Source organism: Ixodes scapularis, unplaced genomic scaffold (genome assembly GCF_016920785.2).
Source record: "Ixodes scapularis isolate PalLabHiFi unplaced genomic scaffold, ASM1692078v2 PGA_scaffold3__209_contigs__length_174095766, whole genome shotgun sequence".
NCBI lineage: Eukaryota > Metazoa > Arthropoda > Arachnida > Ixodida > Ixodidae > Ixodes > Ixodes scapularis.
The window spans coordinates 34,385,575-34,408,290 of NW_024609868.1; the positions used below are offsets into that span (position 1 = coordinate 34,385,575).

Genomic DNA, 22,716 nt, shown 5'->3' on the forward strand with positions numbered 1-22,716 from the left:
CCCCCCCCCGTGTTCAACCTTCTCCATATCCATCGTTATACTTGATAAATTTGAGAGCATCAAGAGGTAACGTCAATAACGATAAACAGAATAAGTGCGCGCGGACTTTCTTGATGGTCTAAAATCACGCTTATTATAAGGTGCAAAGGTAAAACTCTTGTTGCTTACGTAATTTCTGCCCCAGCTATACGTAACAGACAAGATAAATTACTTGTGAGTTTAACCACTTTAAACTAACGCGGAGAAGCACCCGTAATAGGAAAAAAATAATGATGTGCCGTTTATTAAAGAGTTTGATCGAGGCGATGAACGCCTGCTTTTTGGCTGGCAAAAATCAGCTATGCATTTCAGAAAGTTGAGACTCCATGAGGATGTGCCGCTAGAGATGGTAATAAAATGCGAAATTTGGAACACATGACGGTTCCTCGATCAAAAAAGTACAAAACAAAAACCAAATTTCTTTATGAGCCGGCGACCACGTAAGCCTAGTAATATACAAAAATAACTTTGACTAATTTTTTTCACTAAACAACACTTCTCAGCAAAAAAATAAAACGATGTCGTCTCTTTTTCTGAAAAGATGTTTCACGTTGCCAATGGATGTCTGGCTTTTGGTGTCCCAGATACTACCGGCTAGAGTTGTGCACATAGCAGTTCAAATTTCATAACACTGCTTAATTCGTGTCCGTCTTAATGCAAGTGAGAGGTAAGACATACCGACTCCCTCTGCAGAGTTGAAGGTAGAAATGACGCAGCGCTATTTTATTTAAGAACTATTCAGACACCTCTACTATTGACTGCCGTCCAACCACAGCTGAAAAATGTAGGGGAAAGAGAATCTGTACGAACCATATGGCTTGCTTTATTTCAAGGCAACAGTCTTTTGTGACTATAAAAAATTCATCTTTTCTAAGACGCAAAGTAATTTTCTTGCTTTTTTACGTGCTACCTGAGTAAAGCATGCAGATACGCTGTGCCAGAACAATTGTGTGAAAATTACATCCAGGAACCTTAGGTAGGGGCTCTATGATAAGGAACAGGAACGTGATATGATAAGGATAACGAACAAAACGTAGATAACACACTCGTGCATGTAAATGTGTGGTCCACTTTCTTGCTCCCATAAGTCTCGGGTGCTCAAGCTGTTGGAAGTTCATTAGCTGGCCTGCTTGTTCTTTGTTATTTGAATCACCCTTTTCATGCCTGGAATATGTGTCGCTACATCCAAAAAAGCACAAAATAAAGCAACGTTTCCCATAGTTTTATTTCTGTACTTCTTGTTCTGGCGCTTTCAAGAATGCAGCAGAAAACGGAGGTTTGGGGCCAAAAACAAGTGTCCACATCCGGCAAGTTTCAAAAACATTAAAAAACCCTTTGAGCACTTTATACGCTGCCACTGAAAAAGTACCGATTCTTCAGGATGCACATGATGCCAGTTCCCTACAAGGAACCAGTAACATCTCCAAGATCTCCATATTTGTAGGGACTGTGAGTGCGAGTGCTCGCACGGCCACCAGCGCCGCCACGTTTGAAGTTACGTCCGGGGTTACGTCCGGGGGGTCGTGGCTGTCCTTCTGTCGAGGTGATGCACATGGCGACGACTAGCACTGCGGCCAACAGCAGAACCTAGACACGAAAATATTTCCAACAAATTTGGCGCGAAACTTTCTAAGCACTTGTATCATTCTTTTGTTTTTAGATTTAGTCGCTCTATGGTCACACATAATCACAAATAACTTAGGAAAGGCAGGGTACCGTGTCGAGTCCCGTGCATTTTATTCTTGTAGCGTGAGCTACGCTGGCCGAGGTTGAGCAGTTTCGCGTGGCTCGCATAATGAGCCGGTCTCCGTGCTGCGCATGCGCGAGCAGCAGTGACGTCACGCGGCGCACAGCTGGCGCGCCGGAGCCGCCGCCGCGTCCGCCTCGCCGGTCTGCGCATTCCAGAGGAGTGACGTCATAGCCGCGGCAGACGCACTGGCGCCGCCGCGTGCCCAGCTGTGCAACTCCGTTGCGCAGTAGCTAAGTCTGACGCTGCACCGGAGCCGCTTGATAGCGCCTCTCATTTTGTGCGTATAAGCTCACGCTACGTATATACGTATATCCTGGCATAGCCGAGCTAAGCCACCGTACTTTTTTTTTTTTCTCCAGAGCCAACGAGATTGCAGCATGAGAACGTCGAAGATCGAATCGAGGAAGTGAAAAGATTGAATGTAATCCATGCGTTTTTGTTTTTTCTTAGGCTGTCAGTGACTTTACATTGAGTATGCGCCTTCACAGGGACAGTTTGTGAAATGTAATATACTCCGTTTCTGTTTTTCAAGGTCTAAAACAATCAAGGATTGCTTTTTGTTTCCTAATAGTATAGTATTGCGTTTGCTGGCACACCAGAACTAGGTAACCAAAAAAAAAAAAATATTGTTTACGCGATATCTGAAGCAACTTTTAAATTATAGCTGCGTTTCGGTTTTTGTTTTGACTATACTCATTCAGACATTAAGAAACGCCGAATGTGTCTAATTCTTTTCACGCGTTTTTTTTTTTTTTTTTCGTTTGTAATTTGTTTTTTTGGCGTCTTATTGACCAATGCCGCAATGCCATTCTTTGGTTTTGGAGTGATACTCATTTACTCGAGACTCCCCACACGCTGGGCTTTTAAGTTGCTAGGGACAATAGCAACTCAGGTGATGGGAGAAACCTACAAAAAGCCGTATGTCTTGAATTGTATATGGCAATAGTAAAACACGAAGGCATTATAGATTCCGGTAGAGAAAAAGAAAAAAAAAACATTAAAAAGTACCACCTGGAACTCTTGTCGCTGACAACTTAAGAAACTGAAGGCATGGCGAGTTATACCTGAGTCAGACGTGCAGATTTAAACGCCTTCAGAGCGAGCGCTCCTTTAAAGAATCTCTGAAATAGCTCGCGATCTTACGCTTATCGGCGTGCGATGGTTCGCCGACCCTTTAAAGGAGTTCGTTTTGAAGGTCTTTAACGTGCCCGTCTGACCCAGGTATCATGTTCGCTCCGACGCTGAAGAGACTGAATCATTTGAAAGTTTTAAAAAACCGTTTTTTTTTTTTTTTTTTTTTAACATTTGGTACAGTACAATGGGCCCTCCGGAACACACTGCGCATGTGCGAATCATCTGGGGTAGTGTTTGCGCAGTTTTGTAGCGGAGGGTTCATTCTACCGTAGTTCCCTAAAACTCTCTATTAGCCAATGAGAACGCCAATGAATATATCACGAATAACTAAGCATAAACGTAGTAAGTCACGCCCTGCGTTTTTCAAGGACAAAAACCCTTCCTTATTGTTCTCCTTTCTTTCTTTACAATTCGTAAACGATTTCTAATTTTGAGCGGCTTTATTTCTCTCTACAATAACGTGATTGTTTCTGTATTTATGTTAAATTGTACTATTTTTTCAAACACCCCACAAGGAAATCTCAGCTCTCCAACCAAGCACAGAAAATGACACCTTGCTTGTCTAGAAGACTACCGCGCTTCGAATCGGCCGTAGATTAAGAGCAGGTTACGCGGAGTTGCCCTGCGGAAAGCGTTCTTAGGAAATGCATTACATTTTATTCTAAAGAAGTTGAGAGATTACATATTTGCCTATAAAAGATAAACTGGAAACGAAACATCATTCTACTGGGCATTCTCTAGAATATGTATCAAGTTTTTCTCTTACAGCACTATCAACTAACAATAAGACATTTAACAACATCACGATTTTTTGCATATATATATATATATATATATATGCAAGATTACTAATATATATATATATACTAATATATAATATATATGCAAGATTACTAATTTTCGAGTCCTATAGGAGCAACAAACAGCAACAGTCGACACCGAAGTAGGAGCAACACGCACGTTAAATTATTAAAAGTAAAGATATTCGGCAGAAATCTGCCTGGTTGGATGAGAGTTAAAGTCCGGAAATGTATCTCCAACCAAAATTTGAAAGGCAACCCGACGTTTCGAAACCAACTTTGTTTCTTCTTCAGGGGTGACTGAAGGCACGCGGACACAGCAGCTGCTCCTAACCTTTTCGTCTTCAAAAAAGAAAAGAAAGAAAGAGAAAAGAAATTAAAAAAGGTGAAATTAGAAAATTGAAAAATTGTAAAATAACTTTTTTAGTTATGGAGATGGTCGTCTGTTCAGCTTTTCCGTCAGGTCACGGAGGCCATGCGCGTACACAGAGGGCAAAGCGCCCAGCGACCTGTTTAGGTTTCCTGGTGTGTGCTCGATTTGCCACGATTCCAAGAAAATTTTCTTCGAAAATTCGCGAAGTCAATGCGATGGGCTCTGTGTCCACCACGTGCGCGTTCGCGAAGTCAATGCGATGGTCTAGGGTATCGCAATGTGCGGCGATGGAGCTGCGCTCACTGTCAAACTTCCGCACGTCGTTCTTGTGTTGGCGGATACGCTCGGGAAAGTTCTTCGTCTCGCCGATGTATGTTGCGGGGCACTCTGCGAAAGGAATGGTGTAAACCACGCCCTGTGCTTTTTCTTTTGGTAGACGATCTTTCGGTTTCCCAATGTAGACGTGGGCTTGTGGGACACCAGAATACCTTCCATTCCCAGTACTCGTGCGAGATCTTCGCTGGTTCCCTTTATGTATAGGAACGCTGATGCGCGCGACTCGATTGAGCTGTCTTTTTTCTACTGGCATCTGGTTTTGTCAGGAGAGACCTTGGCGTCGGGCGATGCGCTCAATAAAGCTACTAAAGTCGCCATTTTTCTTTAGGTCTTTAATTATGGTCTTCTTCTTTTTACCGGTCTCCGACGAGCAGATAGTGGTTGCCCTACGCAGGAGGGTCGAAACCACTGAGACCTTATGACTCGTTGGATGGTTGGAGTCAAAATCGAGGTAGCATCCGGTTGTGATGGTTTTCGGCACACCACAAACATCATATCTTGTCCTCGTCGGTTCACCAGCACATCAAGGAACGGCAGGATGCCATCCGTCTCACATTCCACGGTAAATTGAATGGCCGGCTCGATAGAGTTGGGGTGTGCCAAAAAATTTGTCACGTCCAGTTTCTTGAGAATGCAGAAGCAATCATCCACATAGCGCATGAATACTTCAGGGCTGTTGGGGAAAGACCTCAGCGCTTTTTGCTCGATTGTTTTCATCGTGAGTTTCGCCGTTGAGACCGAGATGGCGGCACCCATTGCAGTGCCACTGACGTTTTTGAAAAGCTCCTCTTTGAAGGTGAAGTATGTGCTGCCGAGACAAAACTCTAGCGGACGGAAGAGTTCCGTCACAGTGAGGTTCGTTCTTGTGGTCGAGGAGCTGTCTTTTTCGAGGGCCTCGCGGTCTGCAAGAACTGCAAGGGCAACTGGGACACTTGCGAAGAGGGGCACCACGTCGAAAGACACCATGGTGTCACCGTCGCTGAGATGTATTCACGAGGCGCGTTCCACGAGGTGGCCAACATTTTCTACATGGGTCGACGCGTTTGCGACGAGGGGAGCCAATGTCCGGTGAAGATATTTGTAAAGTCCACAATAGGTCGTAGAGGCACATTAGGTTTGTGGATCTTTGGAGGGACATAAAATCCTGGAGCGCAGCCATTCCTGCAAATACGTCGCAAGTAAAGGCTCTTTAACTCAGGGTATTTCTTGAAAATCTCTGCCAAGATTTTGTTTAAGTTCCTCTGAACCTGTGGCGTAAGATCTTTCTTGAGCTTTTCATAGGAATGGCTGCCAAGAAGACCCCGTACCTTTTCCTTGTATACCTCCCGGTCCAGGACGACGGTCGACTTCTCTTTGTCGGCCGGCAGAAGCATAATCTCCGTATCTTCGCGAAGTTTGCGAAGCGCTGTAACTTTTTCCACCGGCAGGTCGTGTCGTTGCCGTTGTGAGAGATTCGAAAGGATACCCACCGCTTTAAGCCGCACTCCATCCCGGTTGCTAGGGTCTAAGCGCATAATTCCGTCCTCCACAGTCGCGACCATTTTTGGAAGAGGCGGCCGTTGCGTGGTCATATTGAATCCATGGCCTATTGCCAAGACCGAAAGATCGTTTACCAAAAGAAAAAGCACAGGGCGTGGTTTACACCATTCCTTGAGCAGAGTGCCCCGTAACCTACATCGGCGAGACGAAGAACTTTCCCGAGCGTATCCGCCAAAACAAGAACGACGTGCGGAAGTTTGACAGTGAGCGCAGCGCCATCGCCGGATATTGCGATAACCTAGACCATCGTATTGACTTCGCGAACGCGCACGTGGTGGACAAAGAGCCCAATTTTCGAAGAAGACTTTTCTTGAAATCGTGGGAAATCCAGCAAAACGTAAGGAAACCGAAACAGGTCGCTGGGCGCTTTGCCCTCTGTGTACGCGCATGGCCTCCGTGACGTAACGGAAAAGCTGAAAAGACGACTATCTTCATAACTAAAAAAGTTATTTTACAATTTTTCAATTTCCTAATTTCTTTTCTTTTTCAATTTTATTTCATTTTCACTTTCTTTTCTTTTTTTGAAAACGAAGAGGTTAGGAGCTGCTGCTGTGTCCACGAGCCTTCAGTCACCCCTGCAGAAGAAACCGAGTCGGTTTTGAAACGTCCGGTTGCCTTTAAAATTTTGGTTGAAGATACATTTACGGACTCTAACTTTAAATCATCTTTTCAGGCTTGTTATCCCTCGGGCTTACCTCACGGAGGCCGAGAGACTGCAAGCTTGCCTAGATACCTTCGCGTGCATGTTGCTCCTCCTAGAGACTTGTTGCTGTCGGTGCTTGCAGTTTGTCGCACGAGTGGACCCAGTTCATAACAATACAACACATAACAACACAACACATAAAAATTAGTCTCGGTTCGCCCTCGATACATCTCTATAACAAGACAGTCACGGCAAGCTATTGCCAATGAGGTAGGGCGTTAAGTCTTAAGGTATTCTTGCCATGTAGAAACTCACCATCTTCGAAACAGCCATCGTCGCTGTGTTAATAGAAGTACGGATTGCGAAGAGACTAAGTCGGCATGCTTTCAGTTGGCTTATATACATTTTTTTCTAAGTGAGAGCAAAAATGAATAAAAATAAAATAACACTTATATACAGCGTCATCCCTACGGACACCAACTTCACTTTCGTCGGGGTCCTGGCACCTCCTCGTTACGTGAATACAGATGTGTCGATAAAAAAGCCGCCTAGAAACGAGCCCGTGAGTGCACGCAGATCTTTGCTTTGGCAAGGGTGCTCGAATAAAAGAGTAATTGGCGCTTCCTCCCGATGTGTCCTTGTTCCCCCGTAATAGATTTAATGGTTATTAATCTGCTGGAGTCTCCAGGGCGTCTGGACAGCAACAACGAGGAAAAGCAAACACGGATATCTCGAAGGTTTCATATATTAAAGATCATTATTTATTCTAAACGTAAACATGTTGTTTCTTGCACAATTCCAAACTCAGCTCGACCTCAACGATTACGATTGTAAATCTGCTCACGGAAACTTTACAGTGTGGTAACTATACGCCACAGGCACGATAATTTACTAGAAGTAAAAGCGTGCAGGCGAGCTGGTTAGAAAACGTCATAATCTGAACCGTGAGAGACGAAGCAAAAAATATTACTTGACAGGCTGTTTCCCCTTCAACAAAAGGCCTGTACCTTGTTGCTCTTACGCTTAAAATACTTCATTCATTCCTTGGAGAGTACCCTGTTGTGTAGAATAATTCCAGACATTCTCGATTCTAATCTGGCCTAATCTGGTGTTTTTTCACACTCAAGTGGGTAGTTTCGGTCTATTTGTTGACACTACTTTTGAACTGTTATTCAAGGTCAGCCTTGGTAATGTTTAATGGGTTGTCTGAGTTTTACCGAACGAGCTGGACAGCACGTTGCATTTTTTGTAGAATCTTCGGAGATAGAAAACTTGTCTGTTTGGGCGTTTGTTGGCATATGGATATCTGCCCCCAATGGGTTGCTCGTAAGTAAGGTTCGGAATTATATTATCGAACTAGCGCCGGAGTTAGGGCCCTCGTCTGGTTCCACGGTCGTGAAGAAGTTGCAATTTTTTTAGATCTACATTGCTTGAATGGTAAAAGTTTGTGTTTGTCGTATGGACGAACCAAAAGGGGTTTTATCTAGGCACTGTACACATTTAAAACTCGGAAAGATAGGTGTCGTAAAGTCCCTTGTGCTTTTTTTTAAGCATTACCTTTAAGTTATAGGTAATGCTTTGAGAAAGTTGTGCATTCATTCTGCCGGCAGTGCGCTCCTGAGACGGTTAGAGCGGTTGAGGCTAGGATTTTATTGGTTGCATTTCTTTTTGATTAATTTTGTGTAGAGAAATTGCAGAGACGCCTAAAGGCTCTGAAGATCCTCCGAAGGGAAATGTTGTAATTCCCGTTATTTATCAGGCTTTCGCATATTCACCGACGTTTGGCTTACAAATTCCAATTAAAAGTAGTTTTTAATACAAAGGTTTGGCTGGTTAGACTTGCAGTGCTTCTTTTTGAGTGAGAACATGGCTGTGTGAAGAAACATGAGGGTCCTCCAATTGCTTACGTCTAAGAAAGGTTGTTCAAAATTTCGTTCAAATGTGGACTCAACTGTGTATTCTCAGAAGGCTGCAACGTAGATGACCGCTTCTTAGAACACAAACATTTGAAAATTTTATCTCCTCCATTTAAGCTAGACACATATATTGCTGAATGTAATGCATGCTCCCTTTTTGGGGAAGAAGCGTATGCAAAAAAAAAAGTGGTCAAGTAAAACAGTTCTAAATGAAACTTTATGTGTAAGGAACCACAGAAGCTGTGTAGGCCAGCCGTTTATATTTCTCAATTTCTTCTTCTGTTTGTTCTTTTCTCTTTTAGACGAGGGCAATCCGGGGGAGAGGGTTAGAAGGGGAGGCTGCTTTTCACTTGGTTCAAAGGAACATTGATGGGGGCATCATGTCAGGTTGTTTGGCGGCGGGCATCTAAAAGTTTGTGCAGTGCCCAAGTTAGTGGTCACACCGCCTGAGTTCCGTCAACGCTTTCCTGTGGCATTGTATTATAATTATTTTTGTCTTCCTTTTTTTTTGTCCATGTGGGCAGCTGCATACTGCCTGTTCTTTTGCGAATGAACTAAGTTGTGTTTGAGAGTTCGTGTCTTCTTTGTTATTTTATTTACTCGTGTATCAGGGTCTACATTATGAAAATAAATTACTTGCGCGTTTAACAGGGTACTTTCACGCGGGTTTAGTGCTGTAATGGCACACAAATAACGATATGTTGTGTGCAAGTAAGCCCCCTCTCAATACAACTTAACAAAGAGGAAACGATAAAACCCAAATGTGCTTATCAGAAAGACGGGGCGTAGCACGTCGCAGCTTTCAACGTAAGGAGTGAGCTCCCGTGATAGAGCCATGGCCAAAACAAATATAAATAACAGAACGGCGACCAAACGATACACGCGATGCCACATAGCAGCGGGTACGGGAAGTGTTTAGAGCAAGAGATTATTTCATTTTTTGTTCATTCATCACGACAAATATTATTAGTGTGATTTACCACCAACGGCACTGCTTTTACGCTGTGCTCTTGAGTGGCCGGCGGCGAGAATGATGCAGCTTCTTCATAGGAATTCTGGGCTCTGTGGCTACTCATTGTTCAACCGAAGCAGTTCCGTATTTCATTGGCATATTTCACTTAGTAAATGAATGGAAGCTGTTTTAATTCCGTTTAGAACGGGTGTCGTTCTCCAATAATCCACTAGGACCGTGGCTTGTGCGCTACCAATTCAATCATTATGTCGCAATAAAAGACGACACTCGTTTATTTCAACAAAAAACGAGCCGTGAAATCACTCTACACTGAATATGACAATGCTCAATATCGTGTGATTTCGTTTCCGAGCTATGGCTAACGGCGCCTTGATTATAAAGAGCAGCAATTCAAGGGTACGCCTACCATCAAAACAGCGAGTGTTGCGCCGCGTGCAACCAAGAGTGAAGACAATGCCAGGGATAGTAGCATCGATGTTAATCTCTCCGGAGGAGTAAAAACAAGTCCCGCTAGAAGATTCAGCAGGCTCAGGATGGTACGCGCTCCGCTGTTCGTATTTATTTGAACCTTGATTGTACTTTATCATGTCTGTCGTTCCAAGGTTCTTTATTCGCTTATTTATTTATTTGCCCTCAAGGCCCCGAAGGGCATAACAGAGGTGAGGGGGGGGGGGGGGGGGGGGGTTGACAAGGGTACAGTTGTTGGTACAAAAAAATATAATACAGTAATTAATGCACGCTTGCTCAGACATTTAAAGAATATGTTATACAATGTTACAACAGTTATAACAATTATACTGGCTATGGAGGCTATGTCAGCGGAAAGGCGATTCCAATCAGAGCTAGTGCCAGGAACAAAGAAGTTATAATAAGTGTTAGTTTTGTAATTGGGGATACCGACTTTGTATTAGTGATCTACGCGGTTTGAAACATGAGTAGGGGGAGTTAGAAGTTCACGGCGCATGAAAGGGTTATAATGGTAAATCTTATGAAATAAAGTCGGGCGGAATAGGCGTCTACGTTTGATTGGTGTGGGCAAACTAAGGTTGTTTTTTTTTTCATTGAAGTAATGCTGGGTGTACGATGGTACTTACAGAGTATGAAACGTGCTGCGCGATTTTGAACCGAAATCAATATTGCAATGATAGTGTTATGATCGGGGTCCCAGGTAGAACACGCATATTCAAGCTTAGTACGTACTAAAGTAGTATATAACAGGTGTTTTAGTGAGGGTGGTGTGTTGGCCGAGTTGGTCATTTATAAGAATTAAAAAGCGATAAAGGACAACGGACAGAAAGGAGGACACAAACACAGTACTGACCCTTTGTATTTCTTTTTGTCCGTTGTCCTGTTGCGCTTTTTAACCATTATAAAATTTAGTGACACTGAGGACTGTGAAAAATTTCATTTGAGATATCCAAGCATGCGTTTGGCGTTGTTAGTTACGTATAGTGCGAGTTTCCCAGAGAAGATAAGAAGTTATGTAAACACCTAAGTATATGTATGAGGACACAGACTGCAGCGGAGTATCGTCAATGTAATAAATCGACCATATGTTAGTTTGACGCGAAACTCTCGTGAATTTAAATTTATGAAGGTTAAGTTGCATCAAAAATTTGTCGCACCAGTTATGATAGAGCGCTAAGATCAGATTGGAGAGCAGATATGTCGGAGTTATTTATTATTTCTTTATATAGTACAGCAAATAAGCTATTATTAGAGGAGATATTAATCAGACAGATCATGAATATATATGAGGAAAAGTAGCGGATCTGAAACAGAACCCTAGGGAACTCCAGATGCTACGGGAGAAAGTGAAGAGTTAGTACCATTGGGGGGGGGGGGGGGGGGGGGGCATGCCCAAATTGAGAACGGTTGGTTAAAAACGATTTTATCGAGTGTAGCACGTTCGGATCAATGTTTATGTTGCTAAGTTTTAATAGGAGTAGCCGGTGAGAAATTTTATAAAAGGCCTTACAGAAGTCAAGTAAACCGCAGTCTATCTGGGAGCCAGGTTCAAGGACAGACTGAAGCTTATTAGTGAAGAGCAGAAGCTGCAGGGGCACAGGAGGACGTAACTCTGGTGGCGTGAGACACTAGCTGTGAGAGATTGTAGTGCGAACATAATCTGATGAATGTGTCATTGTGAGATGAAAAAGGGCTTGCGCATAGTGTTTCCACCGACTCCACAATATTTGGATATTTAAAATCACTAAGAAGGATGAAATTTGGTGTTTGAGATCACAAAGTCACTGTACTGATTACGTCTTGAAGCTTGTTCAGAAAGCCATCGTCACTTGAGGGAGGGCGGTAACAGGCACCCAAGATATATATTTTTTTGTGATTCACGGACAGGCAAACAAAGACTGTCTCGAGGTCAGTCGCAACATTCAAATAAAGGGAATTTATATGATCGGCGACAGCAATCAGCACACCTCCCCCTTGGCGAGCTTTTCTATCAGTGCGATAAATGTTTAATTGTTTGTTAGTAGTTAGGATTTCGTTATCGTGAATTTTGCTAGAGAGCCCCGTTTCTGTCAATACTACAACATCGGCCCCGGTAGAGTCACTGGCAGAGCAGAGGTCGTCGTGATTTCGCATAACACTTCGGATATCAGTAAACAGAACATTGATTATTTCAGGCGCGAAAGAAGAACCACTACCCTTCTCACAATGTTAGGGCAAGGCAGATCGGGCAGAGGCTGCGCGGGCACTTAAATTTGGCGTCACATTATTTTGTAAGAATGAGGAAGGTTGATTATTATCGTCTTCAGGGCTTCTTGAATTTGTCTTGGTCTTTCCTTCTCGCCACGGGCCCTACAGACGAATGCAGGTTCCCTTCTAAATTTAGCGGAAGTTTTTCCGCTAAATTTAAAGGGGAACCTGTATTCGTCTGTAGGGCAGTCCTGTATACATGACACCATTGCATTAATCGAATGTTTAGAAAAACGTTTAACCAAAGGACCTCGGATGTTCTCGCGCTATGCTAAAAACAATATGCGTGCCTCGATATCTCAGGTCATGTGACATCAATCTTCCCCCTAATTTAGCGGGGGAGTTGAATTGGTGCATAAGGCACGTGATGTCAATTTTCAGCTAAATTGAGCGGGGAAACTGAATTCGTTTACGCTCACGCAGACGCGAAACTAGGGGGACGAGCCCGTAACAGTTGCGGCATGTAAAAGTATTTGCTGTCAGTTCATAAAGTCAGAAAGCCAGCTGCTTCATGTAAGAATAAATTTGGTGCGCTGTGGCGCATATTGTTTTCAGCATAGCGCCAGAACAACCGAGGTCCTTTGGGTAAACTTTTTTCTAAACGTTCGATCAATGCATTGGTTTTCGACCTTTTGATGATGTCGAAAATATGTTTGCCTTAAAAATGAAGTCATGTATATAGGACTGCAGTATCGTGTTTCGCACGCAATCACAACTCATTGTCTTATCGGGGCTTTATATTTAAGTCCTTTTTTACCTTGTCAATAGCCGACATCCTTTTGTAGATAGCAGTGGGCGCACGGGCATCTTTAGTGAGCCATAGGGGCAGTTTAAAAAAGGGCCACCTGGACAAAAGCTGGAGGCAGCCGTGAAAAGTTGGACCAAAGGGCCGTATACAACGGGCCGTATACAAAGGACCAGATGCAGAGAGCCGGATACAGCGGGCCGCACCCTTGGCTACTTCGGTGAAACATGAGTAAAAGTTTCTTTTTGGTTCTTAGTTCTTCGTCTACTCTGATGATGATGGTCCTCGGCGTCTTCTGTTGGTGCCGCCGAATTCAGAAGCCGTTAGATGGTTGACGTTTTCCAAGGTGTTTATTAGTTCGAATAATTACTGACTCTGGACGTTCGTTACAAAAAGTCAGGGACCCGGCATCATTGCTGCGCGCCTCCAAATCTGCGTGCGCGCCCAGCTCATGCGCCAAAATCGTCCTTGCCTCGCCCGACACGGGCCTTTGTAGGAAAGGCCCTTCTCTCCCTCTGCCCAGGACCGACCAATAATTTTAAAACAGAAGAAGATCACGTGGTATACACCTGTCCAATAAACGTCCGATGGTAAATATAATACCCCGTCAGTTCTCCAACCGCCAGAACCGAATTCCGTGTCTAATCGGCCCGTGCATTGTTCCCCGCCTGGCTGGCGCCTGAGCGCCGACTGCCCGGATCAGGTAACACGCGCGCTCCGAACACTCGGGCCGACGGCGTCGGGAGCAAAAACAAATAATAAAAGGACACATCCCCGCCGGCACGGCAGCCACATCATATACGCCACGCGCTCCGAACACTCGCCGAATGCGTCGAAAGCAAAAACAAAAAATGAAAAAACACACACCCGCCGGCGAAGCAGCCTCAACATGCACACTATTTACCGCGGCCTTACAACATGGTTCCGTGAATCCACTGCTGCTAAGCCAACGAAAGTGCTAAAGACCGAAGAAGGCAGTGGAAGAACAGCCGGATTCAGCGGGCCTGATAAAAGGGGTCGAATATAACTGTCCCGATATAACGGGCCGGATGTAACGGGACTGACAAAAGGCTGGTTATGCCCATAACAAGTTGTATCATACTTGCCACGATTAAAACCGGACAAATATAAAGCTTCAGATGAAGAGTATAGAGCTGATACATGGGGACACGACGTGCACTACGGCTGGCAAAAGTAGCTCTAGAGAATAAATAAAATTTCAACAAAGTTGCCTTGTTCCATTCTAAATACCTTTTTCGTTTTTTTTTTTTTGTTTTTTTTTTTTTTTAAATTGGTTTATATTTGTTCACATTTTAAATAACACAGGAAGTAGTGAGTCTCGAGCATTTTAGCATCGCTCCGCCGTTAAAGAGACTGTGTTATGAGCCGATAAATAAGAATGCCGAAAAAAGAGTCACGGAGCGAAAACAGTAAATACTCTGCATGAAAAAACGATGAAAGTACCGGCGAGCTGGTGTTAGTTATACATGAAGATTGAAACCTGAGGCGGCGGTTTGAAATCGGAAACTCGCGAAGGAGGAAGAAAAAGGGACAGACAATGGCTCAAAAAGGGACAGACGTTGTCTTTCCTTTTTTTCTTCTTGAGACATTTCAAAAGGTCTATCTCTTTTTCTTCCTTCTTCACGAGTTTCCGTTTTTCAAACCACTGTCTCAGGTTTCGATCATCATGTATAAATATTATGTATGTGCCTTCTCGGGAAACCATGATGAATTGTAATATTTGATTTTATTTTTTAACAAGTTCTAAAGAAACTACCAACGATGTCTCTATTGTCTCATGGTAATCCAGCGTTTTTGAGCATCCCGAAACTAAACCCACGTGAAAGCTTTTTGCTTGTTTCTTTTAACACGAGATAATAAGAACTTTTAAGTTATAAGAACCTCTCGGCTTTCTTTTTAACTATATCATTCAAAGACTAAGAAACGCGAGGTGTGGCTTCTCATGGTCGCGCTTCTTGCATCGTGATTTTTTCTTTGACATCAGCTGATACCACAGTGCCATTGGTGACGGGGGGATACTCGACGCCCTGGGTGTCTTATACCCCTGTCAGACGGCGTTGAAAAAGGTACTTTTCACTAAGCTCCTCTACGAAATCGGCCAGTCAGCTCGGAATGTTGAGTGCGCACGTGCCTTACTGCGGGCGCTGGTTCGCCAATTTTATAAAGACCTTGTTCAAAAGACGTTTAAGATGGCAGTCTGACAGGGGTATTAGGCTCTCAGTGACAATAGCAACTTCAAGTAGCGGCAGATGGCTATAAACGTGTCTTGAATTGTATGTGGTAAAATAACAAAAACTAAGCATATATACAGATGTTCGTCAAAAACATAAAAAAAATTCGGCAGAGACACTTAAGACTGCTTAACTGTAGGAACTCTTAAGCATTCCTACACGGAGCGCATTACTACAAGCAGCGCCCCACGTTTTAATTTTTCACACGGCCTTCCGGCGGTGACCCCACGCTTCCCCCACTGCGAGGGCGCGGCGAACCCCGCCGGCTCCTCGGCTTCCGTGACGATGCATCCGCGTTGCTGTGAACGTCTTTGTGTTTTATTTCTAAAGCGCGTCCGCTTTGACCTTTAGCGCCCCGTCGGCTTCCGTCACGAAGTATCTCCGTTGCTGTGGTTCAGTGTTGCTGCGCTCAACCAATGGGAATTTAGTTGCCGTTTTTCCCTGCCACAGAAAACGGTGAAAGACAACGGCGGCTTCATTCAATGTTGATGCTTTCGCATTAAAAAAGAACTTCTGGAACATTTGTACCTGAAAGCTTAAACAAGAGTACCAATGGCGAGTTTGAAGACCCTTACTCTCGCCTCGTCTCCGAAAAGGTTTGATCGTTAAAGGTTAAATCAAGAGTGCTTCAGCCTCGAAATTGTTGAAGCACTCTAATTGAATACCACAAGGGGGTGAAGAAAGAGTGAAAATTATGTTCAAGCTTCCTGCTTCGTCATCAGGTCTATGTTCACCCCCTTGTGGTATTCAAGTAGAGTGCTTCAACCATTTAGAGGCTGAAGCACTCCACTTGAATACCACAAGGTGGTGAACAAAGAGCTGATGACGACGCAGGAAGCTTGAACATAATTTTCACACCCTGCGCCTCAAAATGACTAAAACCTCTTCCACCGCGTTTTCAATTTTTAAACAAATTCTAATTAAAGGTTGCTTTATTTATCTGTACAAGAGCGTAATTGATGTTTGCATTCGTGGTATTTTTATTAATTATTTTCGAATACCGTGCTAAAGAAACTCACAAGAACGCTCTAGCCAAACACAGGAACTAATACCTTGCCTGTCAAGAATACTGTCACTCTCGAAACATATCGTAACGCAAGGGCGCTATAAGTTACGCTGAGGTGCTTTGCAGAAAAAGTATTTTCGAATGCTTAATCTTTTGTAAACAGATATGAATCGCGTCGGTAGATGAAACAGTTGCCTATAAATAACCAACTTGAGACTGAACAATATTTTACTGGGAATACCCTGGAGTATGTGCCAAAGTTTGCTTTAACTACTCCAAATGAAAACAAAAAAATTACTCTATTATTACTATTTTACTTTCCAAAGAAATACTAGTTTCGTGACACTACTAATGCTTGAGACCCACAAAAGCAAAATACAGCAACATGCCAAACACACAAGCCTCGAGTAAGATCAGCATGCACGCGAAAGTAGGGAGTTTCTTAATACGGGACCTCAACGGTTAGGAGCTTCTGAGCAACCTGGGGTTTCGCACTGAGCATAAGTAAAACTACTACGCATGCGGAGTATGATGAACCAAGCTGCTTGGGTGACCCAAACCCTTGGTGCAGTCTATTATAAAACTATCTAGTATATTCGCAGGTTTCCAGCCTCTCGTGCTTACCTCACGAGCGTCAACAGGGTGCAAGTCTTCCAAAGACGTATTTCGCGTCTAGGCTGTACCTGATAGAGACGTGTTGGTGTCCGTTGTTGCTGCTTGTCATTGCGACTACATCATATCAACGCTCGAAATTTTCGCAACAACCCCGCGTCCGCCCTCAATGCATCTCTAAGTCGACCATCACGGCAAGCACTTCCAATGACGTTGGACACTTGAGTTATCCTGGCCGTGTAGAAACACCACCTTCGAGGCAGCCACGGTCGCCGTGACAAGGGGGTCTGGATTGCGAGGATGCTGTGCCTTGGCGTGCTTTTTGTTAGGTTATACGCAGAGGTGCATCTACGGACACTGTGCTTACTTCCTTCAAGGTACCTGCACCCCCCAACTACGGATATGAATGCAATTGCTTTAATTATACTAATTCTTCGCAGCAGCTGCTGAGACGAATTAGTAATTAAAGTGTTCTACCCGTGCTCTACCTCTTCCGAGTTCTACCTCCTCCGTGTCCATCATTATACTTTATACATTTGAGAGCATCAACAGGTCACGTGAATAACGATAACCAGAATATGTGCTTGCAGACTTTCTTAATGGTCTAACATAAAGCTTATTATAAGTTGTAAACGTAAAAATCTTGTTGCTTACGTAATTTCTGCCCAGCTATACGTAACCGACAAGATAAATTACTTGTGAGCTTACCACTTTTGCACGAAAGCGGAGACGCACCCGTAAAACAAAACAAAAAATAATGATGTGCTGATTATTACGCAGTTTGATCGAAGCGATGAATGCTTACTTTTCGGCTCGCAAAAATCAACTACGCATTGCAGAAAGCCGAGACTCTTTGAGGATGTGCCGTTAGAGGTGGTAATAAAATGCGAAATTTGGAACACATGACGGTTCCTCGATCAAAAAAGTACAAAATAGGAACCAAATTTCTTTATGTGCCGGCGACCATCTCAGCCTAGTTATACACAAAATTAACTTTGACTTTATGGGCGCCTGTAGCATTTATTTCAGTAAACAACACTTCTCAGCAAAAGAATAAAACAATGTCATCTCTCTTTCTGAAAAGATGTTTCACCTTGGCAATGGATCTCTGGCTTTTGGTGTCCCTGATACTACCGGCTAGGGATGTGCAAATAGCAGTTCAAATTTCATAACACTGCGTATTTCGTCAACACCCTAATGCATGGAAAAGCCAAGACATACAAACTCCCTCTGCAGTGTAGAAGGTAGAAATGACGCAGCGCTATTTTATTTAGGAACTATTCAGACACCACTACTACTGATTCCCATCCAACTACCAGATAAAAAATGTAGGGGAAAGAGAATCTGTACAAACCATATGGCTTGCTTTATTTTAAGGCAACTGTCCTTTGTGAGTATAAAAAACCACCTCTTCTAGGACGTAAAGCAATTTTCATGCTTATTTATGTGTTACCTGAAAAATACACCCAGGAACCCTAGGTAGGGGCTCTGTGATAAGGAACAGGAACGTGATATGATAAGGATAAGGAACAAAACGTGGATAATACACTCATGCATGTAAATGTGTGGTCCACTTTCTTGCTCCCATAAGTCTCGGGTGCACAAGATGTTGGAAGTTCATTCGCTCGCCTGCTTGTTCTCAGTTATTTGAATCACCCGCTTCATGCCTGGAATGTAGGTCGCTACATCCACAAAAGCACAAAATAAAACAACGTTTCCCATGGTTTTATTTTTGTACTTCTTGTTCTGGTCGCTTTCAAGAATGCAGCAGACAACGCAGGTTCGGAGCCAAACACACATGTCCACATCCGACAAGTCTCAAAAATATTGAAAAACACATTGAGCTTTTTGAACGACATGACTGAAAAACTGCAGGCTCTTCAGGATGCTCTTGTTGCCAGTTCCATTCAGCCAATAGGAATCCCTCCCGATCTGATAGGATAGGGGCCGGTGCGACGAGTAGGTTTGGTCGCACGACCACCAGCGCGTTGGAAGTTACGTCCGGGGTTACGTCCGGGGGGTCGTGGCTGTCCTTCTGTCGAGGTGATGCAGATGGCGACGACCAGCACTACGGCCAACAGCAGAACCTAGACTCAAAAATATTTGAACCGAATTTGGCTCGGATCTTTCTAAGCACTTGTCAAATTTTTCTTTGTTTTTAGATTTATTCGCTCTATAGTCCCACATAATCACAAATAACTCAGGAAAGGCAGGGTGTCGTGTCGAGTCCCGCTCATCTTATTATTTCTCCAGACCCTGCGAGATTGTAGCATGAGAATGTCGAAGATCTAATCGCAAAGCGAAAAGAGTGAACGTAATCCTTGCGTTTTCTCTTTTTTTTCAGCTGTCGGTGATTTTACAATTAAGTATGCGCTTTCATGGAGGCCATTTGTAAAATTTAATATACTATGTCTCTTTCTTAAGGTCTAAAATAATCAAGGATTCTTTTGGTTTTCTAATAGTATAGTATTGCGTTTGGTGGTGCACCAAAACTAGGTAACAGAAAAAAATAGGCGTATTGTTTACACGATATCTGAAGAAACTTTTGAGTTATAGCTGCATCTCGGTTTTTGATTTCACTATACTCATTCAGACATTCAGAAACGCAGCATGTGTCTAATTATTTTCACGCGTTTTTTTTTCGTGATTTGTTCTCTGGCGTCTCATTGGCAAATTCCGCAAAGTCATTGGTTTTGGAGCGATACTCATTAACTCGGAACTCGCCACTCGCTGCGTTTCTTAAGCTTTCAGTGACAATCGGAACTCAGATAACGGGAGAGATCTATAAAAAACGGATGTCTTGAACTTAATATGACAACAGTAAAACACAAATGCATTATAGATTCTGGTAAATAAAACATTAAACAGAACCACCTGGACCTCTGGTCACTGACAGCTTAAGAAACTGAAGGCATGGCGAGTTTTACCTGGGTCAGACGTGCACATATAAAGGCCTTCAGAAGGAGCTCCTTTAAAGAATCGGCGAATTCGCTCGCGATGTTGTGCTTATCGGCGTGCGATGGTTCGCCGACCCTTCGTTCTGAAGACTTTTAACGTGCCCCTCCGACCCACGTATGATTGTCACTCCATCCCCAAAAAGGTTGAATCATTTTAAAGTTTTAGGAACATTTTGTTTTACATCCGATACGGTGCGATAGGCCCTAAGCTACGAACTGCGCATGTGCGGATCTTCAGCGGTAATGCTTGCGCAATTTGTACCGGAGGGTTCATCGTACCATATCGGATTTGTAAAACGGTTCCCTAAAACTCCCTATTAGCCGATGAGAACGCCAATGTATATATCACGAATCACCAAGCGTAAACATAATAAGACACCTTCTGCGTTTTTTAAGGACGAAAACCCCTTTCTTATTTCTTTCTTTTTTTCTTCAATTTGTGAACGACTTCAAATTTCGAGCAGATTTACTTCTCTCTACAAGAAGGTAATCGTCTCTGCACTTATGTTAAATTCTTTTTTTTTTTTTTTTTGTAAACACAATACAAGGAATTCTGAGCTCTCAAGCCAACCAAAGTTGAAAGATTAAATATTTGCCTACAAATGACGAACTGGAAACGAAACATCATTCTACGGGGCAGTCTCTAGAATATGTATCAAGCTTTTCTCGTACAGCACCATCAAAAACCATCAAATATTTAACAACATCACGATTAAAAAAAAATATATATATATACATATTTAATTCTGTGCAGGACTACTAATTGTGGAGTCCCATTGGAGCACCAAACAGCAACAGCCGAAACCAAAGTAGGAGCAGCAAGCAAGTTAAAGTACCTCTTCAGGCTTCTCATCCCTCGTACTTTCCACACGAAGGCCGAGAGACTGCAAGTCTCTACCTTCGCGTGCGTGTTGCTCCTCGAAGAGAATTGTGACTCTCGGTGCTTTTTGTTGGTCGCTCTAGTGTGACTAGTTCATAACAACAAACAAACATCTCACAATTGATCTGCGTTCGCCCTCGATACATCTTTAAGCCGACCATCAGAGCAAGCATTTGCCAATGAGCAAGGGCCTTATGTATTAGGGCATCCTCGCCATGTAGATACTCACCATCTTCGAGACAGCCATCGTCGTTGTGTCAGTAGGGGTACGGATTGCGAAGACACTGAGTCGGCCCGCTTTCCGTTAGCTTATATACAGCGGTACCCCTGCGGACACCGCGCTCTCTTCCGTCGGGGTCCTGACACCTCATCACCAGATGTGTTGATAAAAAGCCACCTAAAAATGAGCCCGTGACTGCACGCAGATGCTTGCTTTCGGAAGGGCGCTCAAATAAAAAAAAGTTTTTGGCGCTGTCTCCCGATGTGCCCTCGCTCCTCCGGGTTTTTTTTTTTTTTTTTGTGATAAATTTGCGAGAGTCTCCAGGGCGCCTGGACAACAACAACAAGAAAAAGTAGCTGCCGAAATCTCCAAGGCTCCATATATTAAAGCTCGCTATTTGTATTAAACTTAAACATCTTGTTTCTTGCACAATTCCTAACTCAGCTCGACCTCAACCATTACCATTGAAAATCTGGTCACGCAAACCTTTCTGTGTGGTAACTATACGCCACAGACAAGATAAATTACTAGAAGCAAAACTGCGCAGGCGAGTTGGTTAAAAAACATCATAATCGTAACCTTGAGAGACGAAGCAAAAAATATTACTTGACAGCCTATTTCCTCTTCACTAAAAGCCCCGTACTTTGCTGCGCTTAGATTTATAAAATTTATATTATTCCTCGGAGAGTATAATGTTGAGTAAGATGCAAGACATTCTCGAGCCTAATCTGGTGTTTTTCCACGCTAACGCGGGTATTTTCGGTCTATTTGTTGATACTACTTTTGAACTGTTATTAAGGTCAGCCCTGGTAAAACCTAGCAGGTTGTCTGAGTTTCACCCAACTTGCTGGACAGCATCTGGCATCCTCATCTTTTGTAGAATTTTCGGAGGAAGAAAACTTTTCTCTTCGTGCATTTGTTTGCCTTTGACATGTGCCACCAATGGGTTGTTGGTGAGTAAGGCTCGAAGTTCTATTTTCGAACTAGCACCGGAGCAAGGGACCACGTCTGGTTCCACGGTCGTGAAGAAGTTGCAATTTTTAGATCTACATTTGTTAAATGGTAAAGGTTTGTGCTGGTCGTATGGAAAAAAACTAAAAAAAGGGGGTTTTATCTAGGCACAGTAGCCGTTTAAAACTCGTCAAAATAGTTGTCGTAACGTCCCTTATTCTATTTTTAAGCATTACCTTTAAGTTTAGGTAATGCTTTGAGAAAGTTGTACATTCATTGTGTCCGCAGTGCGCTCATGAAACAGTTGGAGTGGTCGAGGTAAGGTTTTTATAGGTTTTTGAGACAACGTCTCAAAAAGGGATAGACGTTGTCTGTCCCATTTGTTTCTTTTTTCTTCACGAGTTTCAGCTTTTCAAACCACAGACTTGGGTATCAATCATCACGTATAAACATTCTGTACATGCTTTTTTGGGGAACCATCTATGAAATGCACTATATATTTTTAATACGTTCTAATAAAACAACTAACGATATATTTATTGTCGGATGGTAGTCCAGCGTTTTTGAGCATACCAAAACTTAATCAACGCAAAAGCTTTTTTTTTTAACACGAAATTATAAGGACTTTCACTTTGTAAGAACCTTTCAGCTTTCTTTTAACTATATACATTCAAAGAAGAGAAGCGGGGTGTAACTTCTCATGGTCGCGCTTCTTGCCACTTGACTTGTTTCTTGTCTTCGGCGATACCACAGTGTCATTGTTGGCGGAGGGATACTCCACGCCCGAATGTCTTAGGCTTTCAGTGACAATTAATAGCAACTTCAAGTAACTGCAGAGGGCTATAAATACGTCATAAATTGTATGTTGTAAAAAA

At 43.2% G+C, this 22,716-nt stretch overlaps 1 long non-coding RNA gene across 1 annotated transcript; it reads right to left on the reverse strand.

Moving 5' to 3' along the window:
• Window positions 1-1,245: 1,245 nt before the first annotated feature.
• On the reverse strand, window positions 1,246-21,036 carry LOC115315712. Its single transcript, XR_006078151.1, has 2 exons — window positions 20,900-21,036; window positions 1,246-1,626 (listed from the first exon to the last, which is right to left on the reverse strand). It is a non-coding gene; the product is annotated as an uncharacterized LOC115315712 (long non-coding RNA).
• Between the last annotated feature and the right edge of the window lie 1,680 nt (window positions 21,037-22,716).